The sequence below is a fragment of the Microtus oregoni genome, unplaced genomic scaffold (genome assembly GCF_018167655.1).
Source record: "Microtus oregoni isolate MIOR12 unplaced genomic scaffold, Mior012 000026F_ref0000081, whole genome shotgun sequence".
NCBI lineage: Eukaryota > Metazoa > Chordata > Mammalia > Rodentia > Cricetidae > Microtus > Microtus oregoni.
Window position 1 is genome coordinate 5,448,264 of NW_024543085.1, and position 19,723 is coordinate 5,467,986.

The window sequence follows — 19,723 nt, forward strand, 5'->3', positions numbered from 1 at the left end:
TGGTGGGAGGGGGCATTCTAACTTCTGCACAAGCACTGTGGTACACACACACACACACACACACACAAATAATAAAGATTTAGTCAGGCATAAGACAAAGACAAACAGATCTCTGCGAGTTAAAATTGTTTTTTGGTTTGTGTTGTTTTTCCGTTGGTTGAGACAGGGTCTCTCTGTCAGTGCTCTCAACCTTCCTTATGTTGCAATCCCTTAATGCAATTCCTCATGTTGTGGTGATCCCCAACCAGAAAATTATCTTCATTGTTATTTCACAACAGCAATTTTACTACTGTTATACATTGTAATATAAATATCTGATATGTAGGATATCTGATATGTGACGCCCGTGAAAGGTCATTTAACCACGCAGAGGGTTGGAGACCCACAGGTTGAGAACTATATAAAAGTGTGTTACATTTGTTTATGCTGTGGAATACTTAAGTGTGTAAAGGTGTGTTACATTTGTTTATGCTGTGGATTTGTTTAGTTATGAGAAGACATGTTGCTATTTCACCTTGCATGCCCAAGGCACCTGATCGGTCTACTAAAAAGCTGAACAGTCAAAAGCTAGGCAAAGAAAGGATTAGGTGGGCTGGCAGTCAGAGAGAAGAGGGGGAGGAGAAATCAAGTCTCAAGGGAGAAGAGAGGAGTGAATGGCGGAGAAAGAGACTCCCAGGGCCAGCCAGGAAGCCGCTAGTCATCAGACACAGAATATGGCAGATAGAGAGAAGGGTGAAAATCCCCATGGCAAAACATAGAGGAAGAAAAGCAGGTTACGTTGTAAAAGCCAGCAAGAAAGGAGCCTAAGCTAGGCTGAGCATTCATAGGCTGGGTCATGATTTAGGTCCTTCTTCCTCTGCTCTCAAATGCTGGGATTGAACATGAATGCTGATACCCCCTAAAAAAATGTTCTTTAACAAGTACTCTTGAGCTGGTACAAATAGTGACTACAAATTCATGTGTGATATAAAGGTTTGTCTTCATATCTAAGAAACCGTGGTGCAATGATGGAGGAAGGTCATTGGCTAATAAAGGAACTGCCTTGGCCCATTTTATTGGTTAGAAGATAGATGGGAGGAGTAAACAGAACAGAACGCTGGGAGGAAGAGGAAGTGAGATCAGACTCCACAGCTCTCCTCTAGGGAGCAGATGCCTTAGAGAGAGACGCAATGCTCCTGGCTCTCGGGCAGACACACGCAATGAAGCTCCGACCCAGGATGGATGTGGGCTAGAATCTTCCCGGTAAGACCGGTGCTCAAAGATTATTAGAGATGGGTTGATCGGGATATCAGAATTAGCCAGTAAGGGCTAGAGCTAAAGGGCCAAGCAGTGTTTAAATGAATACAGTTTCCGTGTAATTATTTCGGGCATAAGCTAGCTGGGCAGGTAGCCGGGGTGCTGGGGACGCAGCCCGGCCGCTCTTATTACTACAGTGCAAAACTGATTTCTTTACAACTTCTACATCAAGTAGATATGTTAAGTTCAAATAGATCAGTAGACCTTGAATATTTAAGTTCAAAACCTCTTTCAGAGGACTGTAGATAGTGGTGCAGGGGACTGAAGGGTTCAAGATTATCCTCTCATATAAAGAGTTTCCGACCACACATACACACATGTATACAGGCATATACACACACATATGCATATACAGAAACACACATGAACATACGCACACATGGTCATACACCTGAAGATTCCTTCCAGCATTCAAAAGAAAGTCTTTTTCAACTTGACCTCATAAACATGGGAGTATGCTATTAGCAGTCCCTTTGATAGAGAGAATACACTGATTAAAAGTAAATACTGTGACTTTACAACAGCCTTAAGTGAATTTGCAGTTCACTGAACATCAGCGCCAAGTGGAGAAATAACAAATCTGTACTGTGGAATTTACTAGGCTGAGATTTTAGTTGATGCTTGGAAAGCCTCTGGGTTTCTTTTCGACGAGGAAGAATACTACAGTTGTTCAGCTTTGAGAGTACAATTTTCTAAGAAACCTCTTATGTCCCTTTAAATACAAATTGAATCTCTTCTTCTCGAAAGTTCTTTGAAGGGGCACCCATTTCCTACCTTTCTAACGTATGATAATTAAACAGGCAATCTCAGTGGTAGCTCTCTTTGTTAAGGTTAAACTGTACACAATAACAAAGGGCTCCTTTGAGATTAATAATATCTTGAAACAAAGGTGCCTTGTCTCGCTTTTAACCTGTTGACATTTCTAGGGGTAGCATCCGCTGAAGAACAGCACAGGCGCCCAGTGGACAGAATTAGTTTATCAGGCTGCTCTGACTCTCCAGTGGCAATGTTTCAGTCCAAGGTTAGAAGAACCGTTTGCTAGGTCAGAAATAACTGCTTTGGGTCCCCAGAGCTTGACCCCTTTTCTTGGCACTCGCAGGAACGGTCCACAGGCCACTGGTTTGCTTGCTCAGAGGAACCTGGTTGCCCTCTGCATTGGTGAGCTCTGGGTATGCACCAGTCTCCTCTGAGATTTGGTCAGATGTTTATGAGCCCTCTTACTTGACACCGAAGTGCAGTTTGAAACAGGACATCTAGTCTTCGCGTGTGTCTTTTCCGCTTCTCCTTCAATTTCATATCTCCCAGTCGGCAAGTTACGCAGAAACATGGTCAATTCGTGACATTCCTCCTCGAGCAAGGCACCTCGGCTGCGGCGCTATTGCTGCCACTCTGGTATCGGTTGGGCTTTATAAAACAAGCGGAAATACAGCCTGGGCCATGTGGGTGATCATTCTGTGTGGCTCTGGTTTCCTGTCCGTAGGAACTGCATATTCTTCCAAACGTTTTAAAAATTTGGTCCAGAATAATCTGGGCGCTGGTAGCACACACCTTTAATCCCAGCACTCGGGAGGCAGAGGCAGGTGGATCTCTGAGTTTGCGGCCAGACTGGCCTACAGAGTGAGTTACAGGACAGCCAGGGCTACACAGTGAAACCCTGTCTCAAAACAAAACAAAACAAAAACAGAAACAAACAAATAAAGTAAATAAATGAATAAATAAAAATAGATAAAATTTAATCTGAAATAAAAGAAGCCAAGTGCCTTAGTCTGTTGGAGAGGACTAAGGGGCTTGGGGTGTAAATGTAAAAGGTTACAAATGTACAGGGAAAGACCACTCATTAGAATCATAGTAGTTGGTGCTTTAAGGAGTTTAAGACAGTGCTGAGAACCCAGAAAACGGCTGGGTGTGGCTCAGAGAGCTGGTGACCTGTGGGCAGAATTTTACAGGACACTTCCTGCCTTTTAGTGAGCATGTCGTAGCTGTTGTACTTCATGTCTAGGGCACACCAGATAATTATCCTTCTCCTTGTGGCAGCTAAAGACATGGTGGATGACTAAAGAAAATGATTAACACACCACACTAAGCAGCTGGCCCAGGGTTCCAGTTCCAGTGTGTTGTCCAGAGCTCTCCTAATATAAAGAGGCTTCCAGAACACCGGCAGGGGAACCTGAGAGGGTGTCCATGAGGACCGCTGAAGCCAGTCCACAGACCAGGTGGGAAGAGCTAAGGAAATGGAAAAGATGCCCTTTTAATAGAGAAGATTCCTCAGCCCAGGCCCTCGAACACAACAGTAAAGCAGATCTTCTCAAAACAAAGTCCCCTGAACATTTCCAAACAGTATCCTCTCTGGTCAAGGTGTTTATAGATTCTGCACTAGCAGTTAGCAGCCTGCAATTAAATGTCCCCAAAAAATCAAGGTCTTATGGTGAGCCCTGCAGCCTGGCTATGACTCCCTCATCTGTGTCAAATCCTGCATCTTCCCTGATTTACTCACCTAACATGCACGGGTCTCATGGATGTTCTCAGACACGAGAACATCTTCCGTGGGTGACTCGCCCAAGACACACGGGTCTCATCGCTGTTCTCAGACACGGGAGGGGTGAACAGCAGTTTTAGATGCTGAAGTTCCCTCGTGGCTAGAGAGCAGACCAATGCCCTTCTGTCTCGTGGAAGTTATGGTTCACTTTGCCAGAACTGAAAATGAGGTTCAGATCCTTCACTGACCTACCGAATTGTTTTGTGCATCCAGTATGCTAGGGTGTCAGATTTCATGGGGCAAGGGAACACAGGAAACGGGGTAAGCTTCATATAGAGAAGAATAAAATAGTGCTATAGAGAAAAACCGGGCTGAAGAAACAGCACAGTCCTAACATTTTGTCATATAAAAATATCAGCCCATGAGAAAGTTAATTGAATTTCGACACTTGGTAAAATGCTAAGCATATCACCCCAGGATAGCAAGCCAGAGTCTATACTGCTGGAGGGTAACTGCCTCAGAAAATACCCCACCAGTAGTTCCTACGGCAGGCAGCTGTGGACACCCAAACTGTGGCACCTCGGCTAGCACTTCTCAAAACAATGGTTTTCCGGATTCCATACCTAGCACAGCCTCCCTCCAGTTAAAGATTTGTTTCACTCCTACTCCTGTTTTGGCCACATAGCACTTCAAAGTTTTGTTTTGTTTTGTTTTGTTTTGTCTTGACACAGGGTTTCTCTGTGTAACCCTGGCTGTCCTGGAACTCACTCTGTAGACCAGGCTGGCATCAAATTCACAGAGATCCGCCTGTCTTTACCTCTGCCTCCTGAGTGCTGGGATTAAAGGTGTGAGCCACCACAGTCTGGGCAGAGTAAGATTTGTTAGCATAATTGTGGAGACAGGTTTTTCTGGGGAGAAGCGAGGACAGAGGATACTCGCTGCTGCCACCCACACCCCAGAAGCTAAGAGCAGACAGTATTGCTTATGGAGACTGCCTGTTGGCTTAGGAGGTCCTTCCAGAGACTGGCAGCTGGGGAAGGCCCCACTCAGATTACCCAGAGCCACTGTAGATCAACAGTGACAGCTGCGTAGTGTGGGCGTTTGGGTCACTTTTCCAAGCAAATTGCTCTTACCCACTGCTAAGCATCCAAACCCTGCTTGGAAGCTCCACTCTTGGGTGAGGCTGAAACAGCCTCACCGGTGCTCCAGAAATGCTTCCCGTTGAACAGGTCCCCTCATCAGGTCCCAGGCACAGGCAAGATAATACAGCTTTCAACATTAAGAGAGGCCTTGATAAATGGGGAGTCAACGTGGGTGGTTAGATATGATGAACCCTATCGCGGAGCTGTTGGAGGAGGCAGTTTCGGGGCTCGGGGAGGGGAGGGAGGAGAGACAGCAAGGCCAGGAGCTGCCTGAGGAACCTCATCAGCAGATGGGTGGGGTGCAGCACTGAGATGCTCGAGCCTGGTCCCCTTGTCATCTGTGGACCCCACGTCGCATGCACCACAACATGGTGTCATGGCAGGTCTGGTGGGTGAGGCACACCCCAGGGACAGGTGCCCTCCTCGGTGTGATTGGCTCAGTGTGCGGATTTACCTTCTCTGATGAGATTTGACGTACCCACATGCCGTGTGTTCCTCACTGAATTAGGTACGTTCACAGGTGGTACTATATTTATTAACTTAATAAATATATTTCAGTCTATGTCATCCTTCATGCTGGACAGATGGTATATATTTACTTTTACAAATAAGACGTAGGTTTACTTTCTACCAAGGCCCACAGCTGTCGCACTAGGCTAGGGCTCCGCCCATCTCCACTCCTTTGCGACTCTGCCAACCACAGAACAACCGCTCTCTACTAGAAAGCACAGCTGCCACGCTAGGCTAGAACAGATCAGGGCATCCTCAAACCTCATTAGAGAAGCTTCTTGTTGCTGTAGGCTTGTTTCTCAGCCCGTGGGCCATGGCCCCTTGGAAGGGTCACATATCAACTCTCCTGCATCTCCGATATTTACATTGTGATTCATAACATAGCAAAATTGCAGTTAGGAAGTAGTGATGAACGTGATTTTATGGCCGGGGACCACCACAGAGGACCTGTATTAAAGGGTCGCAGCCTCAGCGAGGTTGAGAAGCGCGGCAACAGGTGATGATGTACAAACAGGCCCGCAACTGGACAGTGGGCACTCAGCCCTAATGAGATGCCTGTACCAAACCCCTTCCCTTGAGACTCAGAGATGGAAGAGGAAGCAGAAACTGTAGGAGTCAGAGGTGGTGAATGACTCCCAGCAATTGTGTGAGGGCAGGCACAAAACCCACCTATCCCAGCTCTGAGAAGGGGAAGTGGACACAAAGTCCCTCCCCTAATCAGGAAGTTAATTGCAGCTGAAGCATGCTGGGAAAGGAAATCAGTTTTCCTCAGTGGCGTGACCCTGGGCATTTAACCGCACTCTGGGGCAAGCCCCGTGTCCATGAGTAGCTGTCCAACACAAAACTGATTCCTTGTTTGTGTGCACGCTCTTCTGTTTTGATATTTTTTGTCTGATTAATTTTATTTTTTAAGTTTGTTTTAATTTTCTTTCTTTTTTGCTTTTGATTTTGTTGTTTTCTTTTTGAGAGAGAAAGGAGTTGAACTGGTAGAGAAGTAGGGAGGGTCTCAGAGGAGTTGGGGGAAAGTAAAGAATATGCTAAAAATATCTTATATAAAAAATACATTTTTAAAAAGACAGATTTATTCTGCTACAGAATTTGCACTCAAAAAGTGAAGGGCATTGCAATTTGTAAAATGGAGTCACTTACAGCAAGACCCAACCCTAAAGTTATCATTTCATACAATGTAGGATATATTAGAACTGGCCACCACCTGATCTTCCACCGGGGATACACAGGGATGCAAATGCTTCCCGGAAATCTTTGCTGCCCAGGGAGGAGAGATCAAGTTAGTGTGAATGAAGTGTTGAGCATAGTCCCTACCTTCTGGTTAGCATTCTGCCCTCTGCCTCTTATTGCTCATCCTGCCTGGTTCCGTATCTCAGGTCCAGACAGAACTTCCAGTTCTTATGGACTGTTAAGCCACAAGGTCTCTTTTAGGTAGTCTTTTGGAGGACAGTTAGAAACATGAACCGGGTCTTTGTCTTCGGTAACTGACACAAAGTTTCTAAAACCCTGGGAACTTTCTGGCTGGCTGAGGGGATTCACTTTGTCCTTCAAGTTCTTTGCCATTGCTTTTGTAGTGACTGCGGGGATTGGTGCTGGCCGCCACTGGAACCAGCCTTGTGACAAAGTGTTTGAATGCCTCCCTTCTCCCATACCTGATTTACTGGGAGGAACAGGAGCTATTGATTTAACTAATCAAAAGAGGACAGCAATTTAATCTATCATGTCTATGTAATGAAACTTCCATAAAATCTACAGAGAATCGTATCCAGAGGTGGGTAGGATCATGACCACACTGAGGAGCTGGCGGGTGGCACCCTTAGAGAGCAAGAAACTGCCACAGTTCCCCACATCAGGCCCCATGCAGTTTTTCCATTTGGTCCTCCCTGAGTTGGATCCTTTATAATAAAGTGTTGACCCTAACTAAAGAGCCTTCCTGAGGCCCGTGGACTAGTCTAGAAGGTTGTTCAACAGAGGAGAGAGCCTTGAACTTGGAATCTGAACTGAGAATGTTGTCTTGTGGGAGTGGGCCCTCAACCTGTTAATCTGATGCTAACCCCAGGTTAAAAATAATCAGAATTAAAATGAATTAAATTATAGGATACCAGTCATGGTCAAATAGTTGGAAAATTGGTTTGTGGAAAAAAAAAACAAAATAAAACAAACAAACAAATCACATTTGATTTCAGAAGTGTTATGTCTCTTAGCAGTTCTGAGAGAAAAACTCTTGGCATGGCCCCAGCTAGATCAGAAAGCAATACTATGTGACCTTGAAGCTGTGTGATCTTGTACAAGTTCACCTCACCCTCAGTTCCTACACTGGTGAACATAACTGAAAATACACAGACTTCCTGCAAGGGTTAGAAGGAAAGAGAAGATTAGCAACTTAGTGGAGACGCTGGAACACACGAAATGGTTCAGGATGTGCTCCCTGCTCTGATGACCGCCTTGACATTTGGCCTTGAGTTGCGGGTCTCATACTGCAGGAGAGGGTTCTTCAGGACCTGAGGCGGCCTCATCCTCCCTTTCAACCTGAAGAGGTGTTCAGAACACGGTCAGTGATCCCCAGATGTGTCTTCATCTGTGTCTCAATATGCTAGAACAGAAATGACAAGAAAATACGTGCGAGTTTGAAAAGGTGACTTTCTTGGAGTCTGGTTTGATCTCTTGCAAGGGTGGTTTTTAGTTTCACATGGTATCAGAAAACAGTTTTAAGTGCTTTACAAAAGTATGTCAGTTGTACTTCACTGTGAGTATAGTAAATACCAAAATTATGAACTAAAAAAATGAGAAATGTGAATTTTATGTCACTTATATATTAATATATGTATTTATATTAATACATATTTATAAATACACATATGTAAATATGGAAATTAGTATGCACGTAAGCTAATGTGGGGGTGTTGAATAATCGAGGACCTTATGAATACAAAGTATTTGCTCTACCATTGAGCTACGTCCCCAACTATAGAGGTATTTTACTTGTGTTTTAATAAATAAAGCTTGCCTAAAGATCAGAGTATAAAGCTAGTCACACTGGTTAGTCATACAGGCCAGGTAGTAGTGGCACATACCTTTAATACCAGCAGCCACACTAGTTAGCCATAGAGGTTGGGCGTTGGTGGTACAGTCTTTAATATCAGCACTAGAGAGGAATATAAGGCAGGATGAGACAGGAACTTGCTCTCTTTTCAGTCTAAAGATTTCGTAGAGATACCTTTTTTTTTTTTTTTTTTTTTTTTTGGTTTTTCGAGACAGGGTTTCTCTGTAGCTTTGGTGCCTGTCCCGGAACTAGCTCTTGTAGACCAGGCTGGCCTCGAACTTCCAGAGATCCGCCTGCCTCTGCCTCCCGAGTGCTGGGATTAAAGGTATGTGCCACCACCACCCGGCCTCATAGAGATATCTTTATATCTCTATAAATATAAAGATATTTATATGGTTGGCTGCTTTGCTTCTCTGATCTTTCCGTTTGAACCGCAATATTTGCCTCTAGGTTTTTATTAGTCGTCCTACACCCAATCAAGTCTGAAAATGAACAGAGGGAGGAGGAGAGCTTAGGAGTCATGAGTAAGGAAACATCCCAACATGATCCCCAAAGCGCCTTATGGATTCACTTCATCTGGTTCTACCAAGAGCACCAAGCACGGCCCAGCATCCTGCCAGGTCCTGGTGGAGACTGGAGATGTAAGCTTTTGGGGTGACAAGCTCTTCTGTTTACCAGAGCACTGTGCCATGTGGCGGGGGGGGGGGGGGAGACGCACAGTCTTGCAGGTAACATGCAACTGTCCTCAGCTTTCCTGTTGACATTCTCCTGCAAGGCCTACTATTCTCATCCTCTCTACTCGTCTGGGACGGGACTACCCATGCTGAATGGTTAGTGCTGTGAGACAAAAGACAGCAGACTGTAGGCCTCACTTTTCACTAGGAATGACCTCACCTCTGGCTATCGGGAGGTCGCCCATCTTGCTATTAAAATATGAGCTGGGGATATAACTCAGTGGCAGAGCTTTCTTGGCATGTACAAAGTTCATCCCCAGCACCAGAGTTGGGCAATCAGCAAGCAACCAGCAGGGAATGGTGTGCTTCTGCATTCTGTTGACAGTTCCTTCAGAAATGCCACTGGTTGCTATTGCCTTCCCCTCCATTTTATTTCTCCCTCACCTTTATCAGTAAACCAAATTTTTAGAACAAGCACTACAGAGCAGACTTACTGTGTGTGAATCTTTGCTGGATGACTTTGTGCTGAATTGGAGTGGAATAAGTGGATGGAGTGAATCATGTAATGGAGTTTTTCATGGTCCCCAGAAAAATGAATACTTACTCACACTTGATGCCCCAACCTTATAATATTGGTCCAAGTGGCATGCTAGCAATGTCAGCGCTTAGGAGACTAGATCAGTGAGGTTTAATACCTTGTTAAGAAGAATCCAGTCGAAGGGAGGGGGCAAGTGCGGTCAAGCAAGGGAAACCCACAGAGACTGCTGCCCAGAACTAGTGAGAACTCATAGACTCTGGACTGACAGCTGGGGAACCTGCATGGGACCACACTAGGCCCTATGAGTGTGGGTGACAGTTGTGTAGCTTGATCTTTCTGTGGAGTCCCTGGCAATGGAACCAGGATTTACCCCAGGTGCATGAACTGGCTTCTTGGTGCCTATTCACTATGGTGAGATACCTTGTTCAACCTTGATGGAGTTTCGGGGGAGCTTAGGCCTGCCTCAACTCCATATGCCAGGCCTCCCTATGAGAGACCTTATCCTTTCTGAGCAGTGATGGAGGAAGGTCATTGGCTAATAAAGACACTGCCCTGGCCCATTTTATTGGTTAGAGGATAGGTGGGAGGAGTAAACAGAACAGAACGCTGGGAGGAAGAGGAAGTGAGGTCAGAGACTCCACAGCTCTCTCGGGAGCAGACGCCTCAGAGAGAGACGCCATGCTCCTGGCTCCTGGGCAGACACACGCTATGAAGCTCCGACCCAGGATGGACTAGGCTAGAATCTTCCCGGTAAGACCGGTTCTCACAGATTATTAGAGATGGGTTGATCGGGATAACAGGATTAGCCAGTAAGGGCTAGGGCTAAAGGGCCAAGCAGTGATTAAAAGAATACAGTGTCTGTGTAATTATTTTGGGCATAAGCTAGCCGGGCAGGCGGCCGGGGGTGCTGAGAACGCAGCCCTGCCGCCACCCCCATTACTACAGGTGAAGTTGTAGGGGAGAGGGACAGGATGGGAGGGAGGGAGAATACTGGGGGCCAACCTAGACAAAGTTTGCAAGTTCGTTCCAGGTAGGAGCATGTGAATTTGAAATATTAGATAGGAGGAACAGAGATACAAAAGAAAATAAACAGAGACGTGGAATAGAACTGGGAGGGTAATCTAATGAATACTGAATTTTCCTGTGCTTATTTTCCATATGTTTATATATCCTAGTCCAAAAGGGGGTGGGAGAAGAAGGCAAAAGACTGTTTTAACATGATACAAAGAACAAACAACAATTACCTGCTTCAATACTTGAAAAATCAAGCAACTATAACCTGAGTTAAGTTTCTGTTGTTTAGAAAGGAATGCAACCAAGCAACCAGTAGGCAGTTACTCCCAGGGTCAAACCTCCTGTCATATCCTTGAAGGAGGATAGGCTTGAATTGTCTGATCAGTCCTCAGTATGGAACGGATCCTCCTCTGTGGGCTATCTCAATACTCAAAACACTAAGTAACCACATCCTATATCAAGATATATTTTTTGAAGCCACACCTTAAGTCAGACCTCTTGTCAATAACTTTGAAAGAGCAAGAGTAGGCTTAAGCTCTCTGACCTTCAGTCAAGGAGGAGCAGACCCAAGTCAGTGGGTGCCCACAGGGGGAACTGTGATTGGTATTTAAATAAAAAAATTAAAAAAAAAAGAAGAATCTTTCTCAGGCTTTATTTAAATTCTTCTTAGAAGCTAACAAAAGCCCACAAGCAATCTTTTCTTATTTCAATTGAGCTATTGAGGAAGAATTGCGTGTGTTCTTGTTTTGAAGTCTTGGAGCCTGCACTGCAGAGTTCCTGTCTGCACTTCGTCCTCACATAGCACAGTTTATGTTATAAAATTGACACATTCTAGCTGAAGGTCCACAGCCAGAGAAGGGTCTGGCTGGATGTATTAACCAAGAAGAGAAAATTTACATAAACATAGTCTAGCTGATACAGAGTTATGGATAAAAATGTCTTTTCCCTATGACAGGCTCGCATGACAATAGTTGTTATTTATCACTTGTAAACTGAGAAAACAAGATATTCCTTTTGTAATTTGATACATTTATTTGAAATTTAAGACTTGAGAAGCTTCTACACACACCTTGCAATGCATTCCTTGAGATGTGTTCATGATTCCTCTCACAGTAGATGAAGAAGGCTGTTTATACTTCTATGATCTAAGGAAAATATAGATGCTTAAAGGAGTTTTTGCTGATCAGTCTAAACCTGAGGCTCTTGTCGTGTGTTTACCCTGAGCTGGAGATATGTTTGCTAGGACAGAGTAATTTTCAAGCAGTTTTGTAGCCAGATCTCAGATCCAATCCTAGTTCTCCCTGGCTGCAGCTTGAGCAATGCATGGGACTTTGACCCTCGTGTAAAGGGAATGCTAATAATGACCTTTCAGTTTTCTGAAAGAATTACTAAGCTACATTGTCCCTGACACAAAACAGTTGATCAAAAAGTGGAATATTTTGACAGTTCTCAATGTTTAGAGAGTTCAAACAATCATCCTGAAAGTTGAGAGTTAGGAAGGAATTAAAGATCAAGTTCAGAATGCTAATATTCTAGGGTAAAGAAAAAATATCATCAATCAAATATACCATGAAAGAGAAAGCTGTCAGGGACTGGTGAGCTGGAAATAATGAACAGAATGTTCAAGTAGCACGGAGTGAGTCAGTACCATCAGGGTAGGGAGAAAGGAACTTCCATCATTGAACTGGAAAGTGAGGAACTCACTGCAGACAGAACAGTTTGTAGAGAATCACCCTATGTGTAGCCTGTAGCTTCGTGGATGACACCTAACTTTGATTCTTAAGTCATGCTATGACCCGCCATTGGTTTTAATCTATGATTGCTAGGTTGTGTAAAGGCTACCATATCCTGTGGAACAGTTGCATTTGTCTCAAATGAGCCTTTCATACGCTTTCAGAATGGCTAAAGGAAGAGGTGGCTTGGGCTCTAACAAGAGAGCAAAAACACACCGTTGAAGACACCATCATGGGCCTTCTTCGGCACAGGACAGAGCGTGGTCTAAGGACAGTTTTCGATAGAAAATCTTGCTCAGGACTTTTCAGCAAACACAATTTTCTATTAAAAATTAACCAAGAGATGCAGAAGAAATGTCTTAGTGGTTAAGACCAGGTTTGATTTTTTTTTTTTTTTTAACTACTGACATTGAAACTCACAACTGTCTGAAATTCCAGTTCCAGGGGATCTGGCACTCTCTTCTCGCTTCTGTGGGCTCTGGTCACGCATGGGACATGGACAAAAATACCTCTACAGATAAAATTTCTACATATAAAATAAAAAAAGTAAATTTAAAAGAACTAACCAAGAACATATAATTAAGATGATCCTTGGCCCTTGAATGATGTCTGTTCCCTCATCCTTACCTACGGCATAATTTAACAAGTAACAAAGTCTTTTTAAAAATTCCAAGTATGGCTGGGCAGTGGTGGTGCACACTTTTAATCCCAGCACTGGGGGGGTGGGAGGGGCAGAGGCAGGTGGGTTCTCCGTGAGTTCGAGGTCAGCCTGGTCTGCAAGAGCTAGTTCCAGGACAGGCTCCAAAGCTACAGCAAAACCCTGTCTCTAAATGAATAAATAAATAAAAATTGAGTATGGATTTTACTTTACAGAATGGTTTGATTGTGAAACAAGACCTTGAGAATAACTGTATGAGCTCTAGGACAGGGATATGTGAGCTTGAGGACCCTGGGGTGTCAGATTTAGGTTCATCTTTACACTCATCTTTGTTCCTCAGGAAATATAACATTTTACAATTGCCATAAAAATGCTTGCTCCCCAGGCTGTTTCTGTTCAGAAAGGGGGGAGTTATAAACAGAAACTGTCTAGTTAGCTCTCCTACATTTTATCTCTTCCAATATTACCCCTTAATAATGACTTTTGATAGTATATTCAACCATCTTTTCTAGAATGTTGTTCTGCTATTCCCTCTATCTGGACTACTCGGCCATCAGGTCTCGGCAAAGCTAGTTATTTCCTATCATGAGCTTGCCAACCACATCATGACCATTAAGAGACTACAGAGAATTCAGAATGAAGCCTTCCCCTGACATCATCTCCTGGTGACCAACAGGGACCAGCTCATCTTTCAGGGATCTGTGTGGATCGTTCTTACAGTAGACCTCTTCCAGGGGAGACTCATCTTTCAGGGATCTGTGTGGATCGTTCTTACAGTAGACCCTCTTCCAGGGGAGACTCATCTTTCAGGGATCTGTGTGGATCGCTCTTACAGTAGACCTCTTCCCAACCCTGTCACAGTAGCTGTTCTGTTAAGTATGATGTGGAGATTGTGCTATGAGAGAGTGACTGTAGAAATACCTTAAGATACATTTCATCTTAGCACTTAGACACACTAATGGATGCCTGTCAGAGATTTTCATTCTTTCTACGAGCAATATGACATGAGGAAACTCATCGAGTTTTGCCATAACCCTGTGAACCCGTGACCAGTGGGTTAGACAACACTGAATTGAATTTCCAGCTTACATTGGAACCCACGAAGGGGCTGCATCCTGACTCTCGTGGGCCCTACATTTCCTACACTGACATTTTGATATGCAGACAAGCATATTAATATTACACATTTAAGCATTTTCTTTGACCTAAATATTCATTTCTCTTTTACCCCTCTCTTTCTGATTTTTAATTAAAATGAGAACATATTCACTGTGTACTCTGCACCACGTGGTGAAGTCGACTGTGCCCAAATCTAATTCCTTCCACGACAGTAACCCACATGATGGTCATCTCTTTGTCCCTATCTTCAACCTAGGATTTAGAAGGACCTCTTTTTTAGTACTTGAAATTCAAGTTTAAAAACACTTTAATTCTTTACCCAATTCTTTTGATTTTTCCGTTCCTGGCAACAAGAGTACTGATTTTTCCTAAACAAAACTTCAGTGAGATAAAACAGGATAGAAAAGTTAAGGAAAGAAATTCTTTTATTTCTTCTTTTCATTGTTGTGTTTTGAGACAAGGCTTTCTCTGTGTAGCCTTGGCTGTCCTGGATCTCACTCTGTAGATCAGACTGGCCTCAAACTCAGAGATCTCCCTCTGTTGCCTCCTCAGTGCTGAGATTAAAGGTGTGAGTCACCACTATCCAGTCAAGAAAGGAAATTCTCACGCCCAGGTACATACACAGGAATTGTATTGCCACATAATGGATCTTGTCAGTTTAGATCAGTTACTACCGCGTCTCTTGGTCTTATTTGGATCTTGTTTGCATTAACAGAGAAATTATTTTCCAGTTCCTCACCACACGCATTTAACTTCAAGGAAAATGATCAACGGAAGTAGTGGGGAGAGTTGAGGGTAGGAGAAGGTGCTGGCCCAGGAGAAGGAGCTGATCTCTGAGGAGGTGGCCTCCTTGTTAAGAGCAAAGGCAGAGGAGAATGGGGTACATTCAGGGGAGCCTAGAGAAAAGTAGAAAAGTTTGGAAGACTTTCTCCTTCCCCTGAGACGTCTGTGAGAGTGTCAAATCAAAGAGACAGGGATGAAAGGCACGGGTGGACATGTGGGAAAAGAGCCGAATTGGGACTGGTAAAAAGGAGGACAAACAATTATTGAGATCACACAGAGGCTGGAAACCATTCACTTCTAATAGCACAATCAATAAAGAGACAAAACCTTGGCAGCCAGGACCAGAATTGAGACTGCACACAGCTTATTAGTGCAGATTTATTGTTACTGACTGGGACAAAAGGAAAGCACAAGAAGCAAGAAAATAGATTTTATGAAAGAATTGTTTCTACACCGTGACTCAGGCTTGGTACTGGGGAGCATGTGAACCAAGGTTTAGACAGAATAGGAAAACATTGTTTAAATAGTGAATATTGGAGCAAAAGACAAAAGAAACGTCAGTGGTAATATTGAGGGATATAAATGAAATACGAAATTCTAATGTCGAGTTTCAGTGACTTAAAATTTTTCTCCAAAATGAACTTCTGTATAATGGGATGATACTCAAAGCTACTCTTTTTTTAAAAAAATATCTATCTATCTATCTATCTATCCATCTATCTATTCAGTGCTCATGTATCCCTGCCGGCCAGAAGAGGGCACCAAATCTCATTACAGATGGTTGTGAGCACATGTGATTGCTGGGAATTGAACTCAGGACCTTTGGAAGAGCAGGAAAAGCTCTTAACCACTGAGCCATCCCTCCAGCCCTCCAAGCTACTCTTTCCAGACAGTTCTGGGCCAGGAAGTTCACAGATCTCAATGGGTAAGGACCCCAGGATGCAGACATCTAGTCATTCTTGAGGCTTGTTGAATGTTTCCCATCTAAACTTTGCTTTTGATAATAATCTCCATCCTAAACTCAGCCACATAGGAGCCCATGCATCTGTTCACATCTACCCTCCAAAAAAGAGAGAGTCATACAGTTCTGCCACAGCCAGCAGGGGTTCGGATCTCTCAAGAGGATGCAGCATCTGTGATCTCCGACAGAGCACCTGTTATCCAGGAGGCCGGAAGCACTGTTGGCTAAAATTGCTATTGAGCTCTCAAAGTCACATCTTAGAAATCTAGGAATTGATGTTGGCTTTACTCAGGCAGAGAGCAGACCATAGTTCATCAGACGACAACTTTGCCATCTGCAGCAAAATGCCTGAAGTATCTACTTTATATAGAAGAAAGGTGTATTTAGCTCACAGTTTTAGAGGATCAAGGGACTGTTATGACCAAAGCCTTCCTGACTGTAGTTCATTGTGGTGTAAGCGTGTGTGCGTGTGTGTGTGTGTGTGTGTGTGTGTGTGTGTGTGTATAAGAGCTTAAATTGTTAAACAAGAAGTCAGACAAAAAGAGAGAAAGAGAGAGTGTGAAAGCGAGGGCTCACAGTCCCCAGGTATAGTCTTGTGACCTATGGGCATCCCACTTTCCTATTAAATGTTGCACTATCTCCAATATTTGGCTGGTTTTATGTCAGCTTGACATAATTTACCATCGTCTGAGAGGAAGGAATCTCAATTGAGAAAATGTCTCTATAGTGTACACGGAGACTGCTTGTGTATTTCCCCGCTGCCCAGACCTGAAATAAATTACACAGAAACTGTATTAATTAAATCACTACTTGGCCTATTAGCTTAGGCTTCTTATTAACTAACTAACATCTTAAATTAACTCATATCTATTATTCTGTGTTTCGCCACAAGGCTGTGGCTTAGCAGGTAAAGTTTCAGTGTCTGTCTCCTTCGGCAGCTGAATGGCGTCTCCCTAATTCTGCCTTCTTTTCTCCTCTATCTCTGCTTGGAATTCCTACTTTGCTCTATTCTGCACTGCAATAGGCCCAGAGCAGACTCATTCACATAAATAAATACATTCACAGCATATAGGGGGTAATCCCACATCACTATAAGATCAGGCACTAAGCAGACGAACTTTCAGGGCATTGTCTTAATGCCTGACGTAGGAGGGTTCAGCCCACTGTGGGTGGTGCCATCTCTGAGCTGGTGGTCCTGAATTTTATAAAAAAGCAGGCTAAGCTAACAAGGGGAAGCAAGCCAGTAAGTAGCACCCGGCTAGGGATCCTGCCCTGTTTGAGTTCCCATCCTGACTTCCTTCAGTGATGAACAGCAATGGCAAAGTGTAAACCGAATAAATCTTTTCCTCCCCATGACTCACTTTTGGTCATGGTGTCTCACCATAGCAATAGTCCTAGTTCACTCGAACTAGGACAGTGCCTGAAGACCAAATGCTGCACCCAAAGTATCACTGAGAACCAAGTCTTTCTTCACAATTAAGAACACAATTAAGCATACCCAAACCAAATCAAAGACAACCTATGGGTTAACCAAAACTAAGCTTATGGTTTGCAGTTGTAAAGGAAATAGTCACATAGATCGAGCTTAAGTCATGTTTTGACGTGACAAAAGAGGAGTGGACAATAAGGTCAGGGTTTGCCGAGAATTCCAAGAGTGGTTCATAGCAGAAAGGAAGGGGGTAATCATGACCAAGGATCAAGAGGTAGATCCAGGATTGGTGGAAATACCACAGAGAGGATTTGAGGCAAGAGATTAAAATGATTTTAGATGCAAGCCTTCTTTGGATATTTTCCCCTCAAGGGTTGAGTCTTCTTTGCTTTCCTATTGCTGTAACAGCACACGACAAACTACGATTTAAACTTAAAAAGAAAACAAAACAACAAAAAAGATCATCAAACAAAATATGAGGACAAAAACCAAAAATATCAGAATTCCTAAGGGCAAGACAATTTCGTTCAAGTAGAATTTCATTGCTTTGGCGGCTCTTGGGATGATGCCATTTCTTTGAATTTCTGAGCTTCTGGAGGTGGCCTGTATCCCAGGTTTATAACCACTTCCTACTCCTAACCCATCTTAATTGCTCAAGGGTCCCTGCTTTCCTTTACACCTACAGTAAAATTTGCTTGGGGCCCACACTTTCAATCCAAGCTCGCCTCTCCATTTCAAGATCCTTAACTCAATGACATCTAACAAAGTTCCTCTTGCCACGAAAGCCGGTGTGCTCACTGTGTGGAGGAGTACAGTGTACGGTGCCTAAACATGGCGCTTTTGCATGAGGTTTAGTTTGAGCTGAAGGCCACACTAGAAAGGGTAGGAGAGAGCTTTCTGTCCCCACCTCTCTGCCTCACAAAGGATTATAAATTTCTCTTTTCAAGGTGTCCTATATGCATACACACTCCTTATATGAGGAAAGGAATATGATGCTAAAACTGAAGATGAAACAGAGGTCTTGGAGGGTAAACTAAGGCAAAATAGAAAGGCAGGGGAAATCCAGGAATCTTGAGAAGGAAAAGGAGCCATGTGCTCAAGATTTGCTTGAAGCCTCTCACCTACTGAATAAAAATTCCAGTAGGCCTAAGGATGGCCTAAGGCCTCTCTCCTTCCACAGCTGCAAACCTGCAGATTCCAGGAAGCTCAATCCCATCTCCATTCACACAAGAGGCCATAGACTAACCCCTCAAGCAACTGGGCTGCTTCTGGCTTTCTTTCTTTCTTTATCAGATTGCACTTCCCTCCTAATCACCTCCAGAGCCACCAACCACCTCACCTGTCTGTCTTTCTCACAAAAAGATAAAGGAGAGAGGGGCAGGTTTCACCGTGACTTTTTGAAATGTAACTGGAGAGTCTTCAAAATGATGCGTGTAGCCAAGGCTAAGATAATGAGTTCTTGCTCTTCCTCGAGGAACCCGTACCCACACCGGCTATGACTTCCTTTTTGTGACTTTGAGAAGCTGGCGCCCACATTTGATGATGTCTTACTTCCGTCTCGGTGCCTTTCTCCCAAACGTCCTGCTTAGTCTGATATTAAAATACCTTGAATAAAACGTCCAGCTCTGCTCCTCTGGACCAGCTAGTCCTAAAATGATGTCCACTGTTGAAGACACGACACCTGGTTTGATGTGGGTCAAAGCCCCGAAAAGGCTGGGGGAACGCTTCCGGTTGACAGAGTGGCAGGGTGACTATCTCTGTCCCAGCACTGGTGACGTAACCTGGATACTTGTCTTAAGGTTTCCCAGTTATTTAACCTTTCCAGACACGGTCGTCTTTGGAAGACTAGCATCCTTTCTGGCATCTTGTCTTTCGACAGTGAACGAGAACTCCATGAAGGAAGCTGTGTCTGCAGAGACTGACTAATTAGAACCGCAGTCCTCTGGGGAGACTGCAATGTCACTGGCCCAATGGCTACTTACTTTATCTTAGGCTAATCTTAAAGCCTCGCGTGCATTCCTTGCCCACCTCTCTTGTGACTAATGGATAAAAAAAACTTTGGAATTTATTGACTTAGTAAGCCCCTAGCGTTCACCAACTCAAAGCCTAAGGAAAATCATCAGAAAGTATCCTACAAAGCAGACGCCCCCAGTCTTCCCGTAGCCATCTCTCTAAAGCACCCGCCCCCACGGATTTTAAACTTGCCCTGATTGATGACATACTTGTTCTGTAGAACTGTACATTTTGATGAAACTGCTTCCATATTGAAACATGGAATCTGGGGTGACCTAAATCTGTGTTCCTAGGCTTTGGTCACTCAAAATGGCTCTAGAAAAAA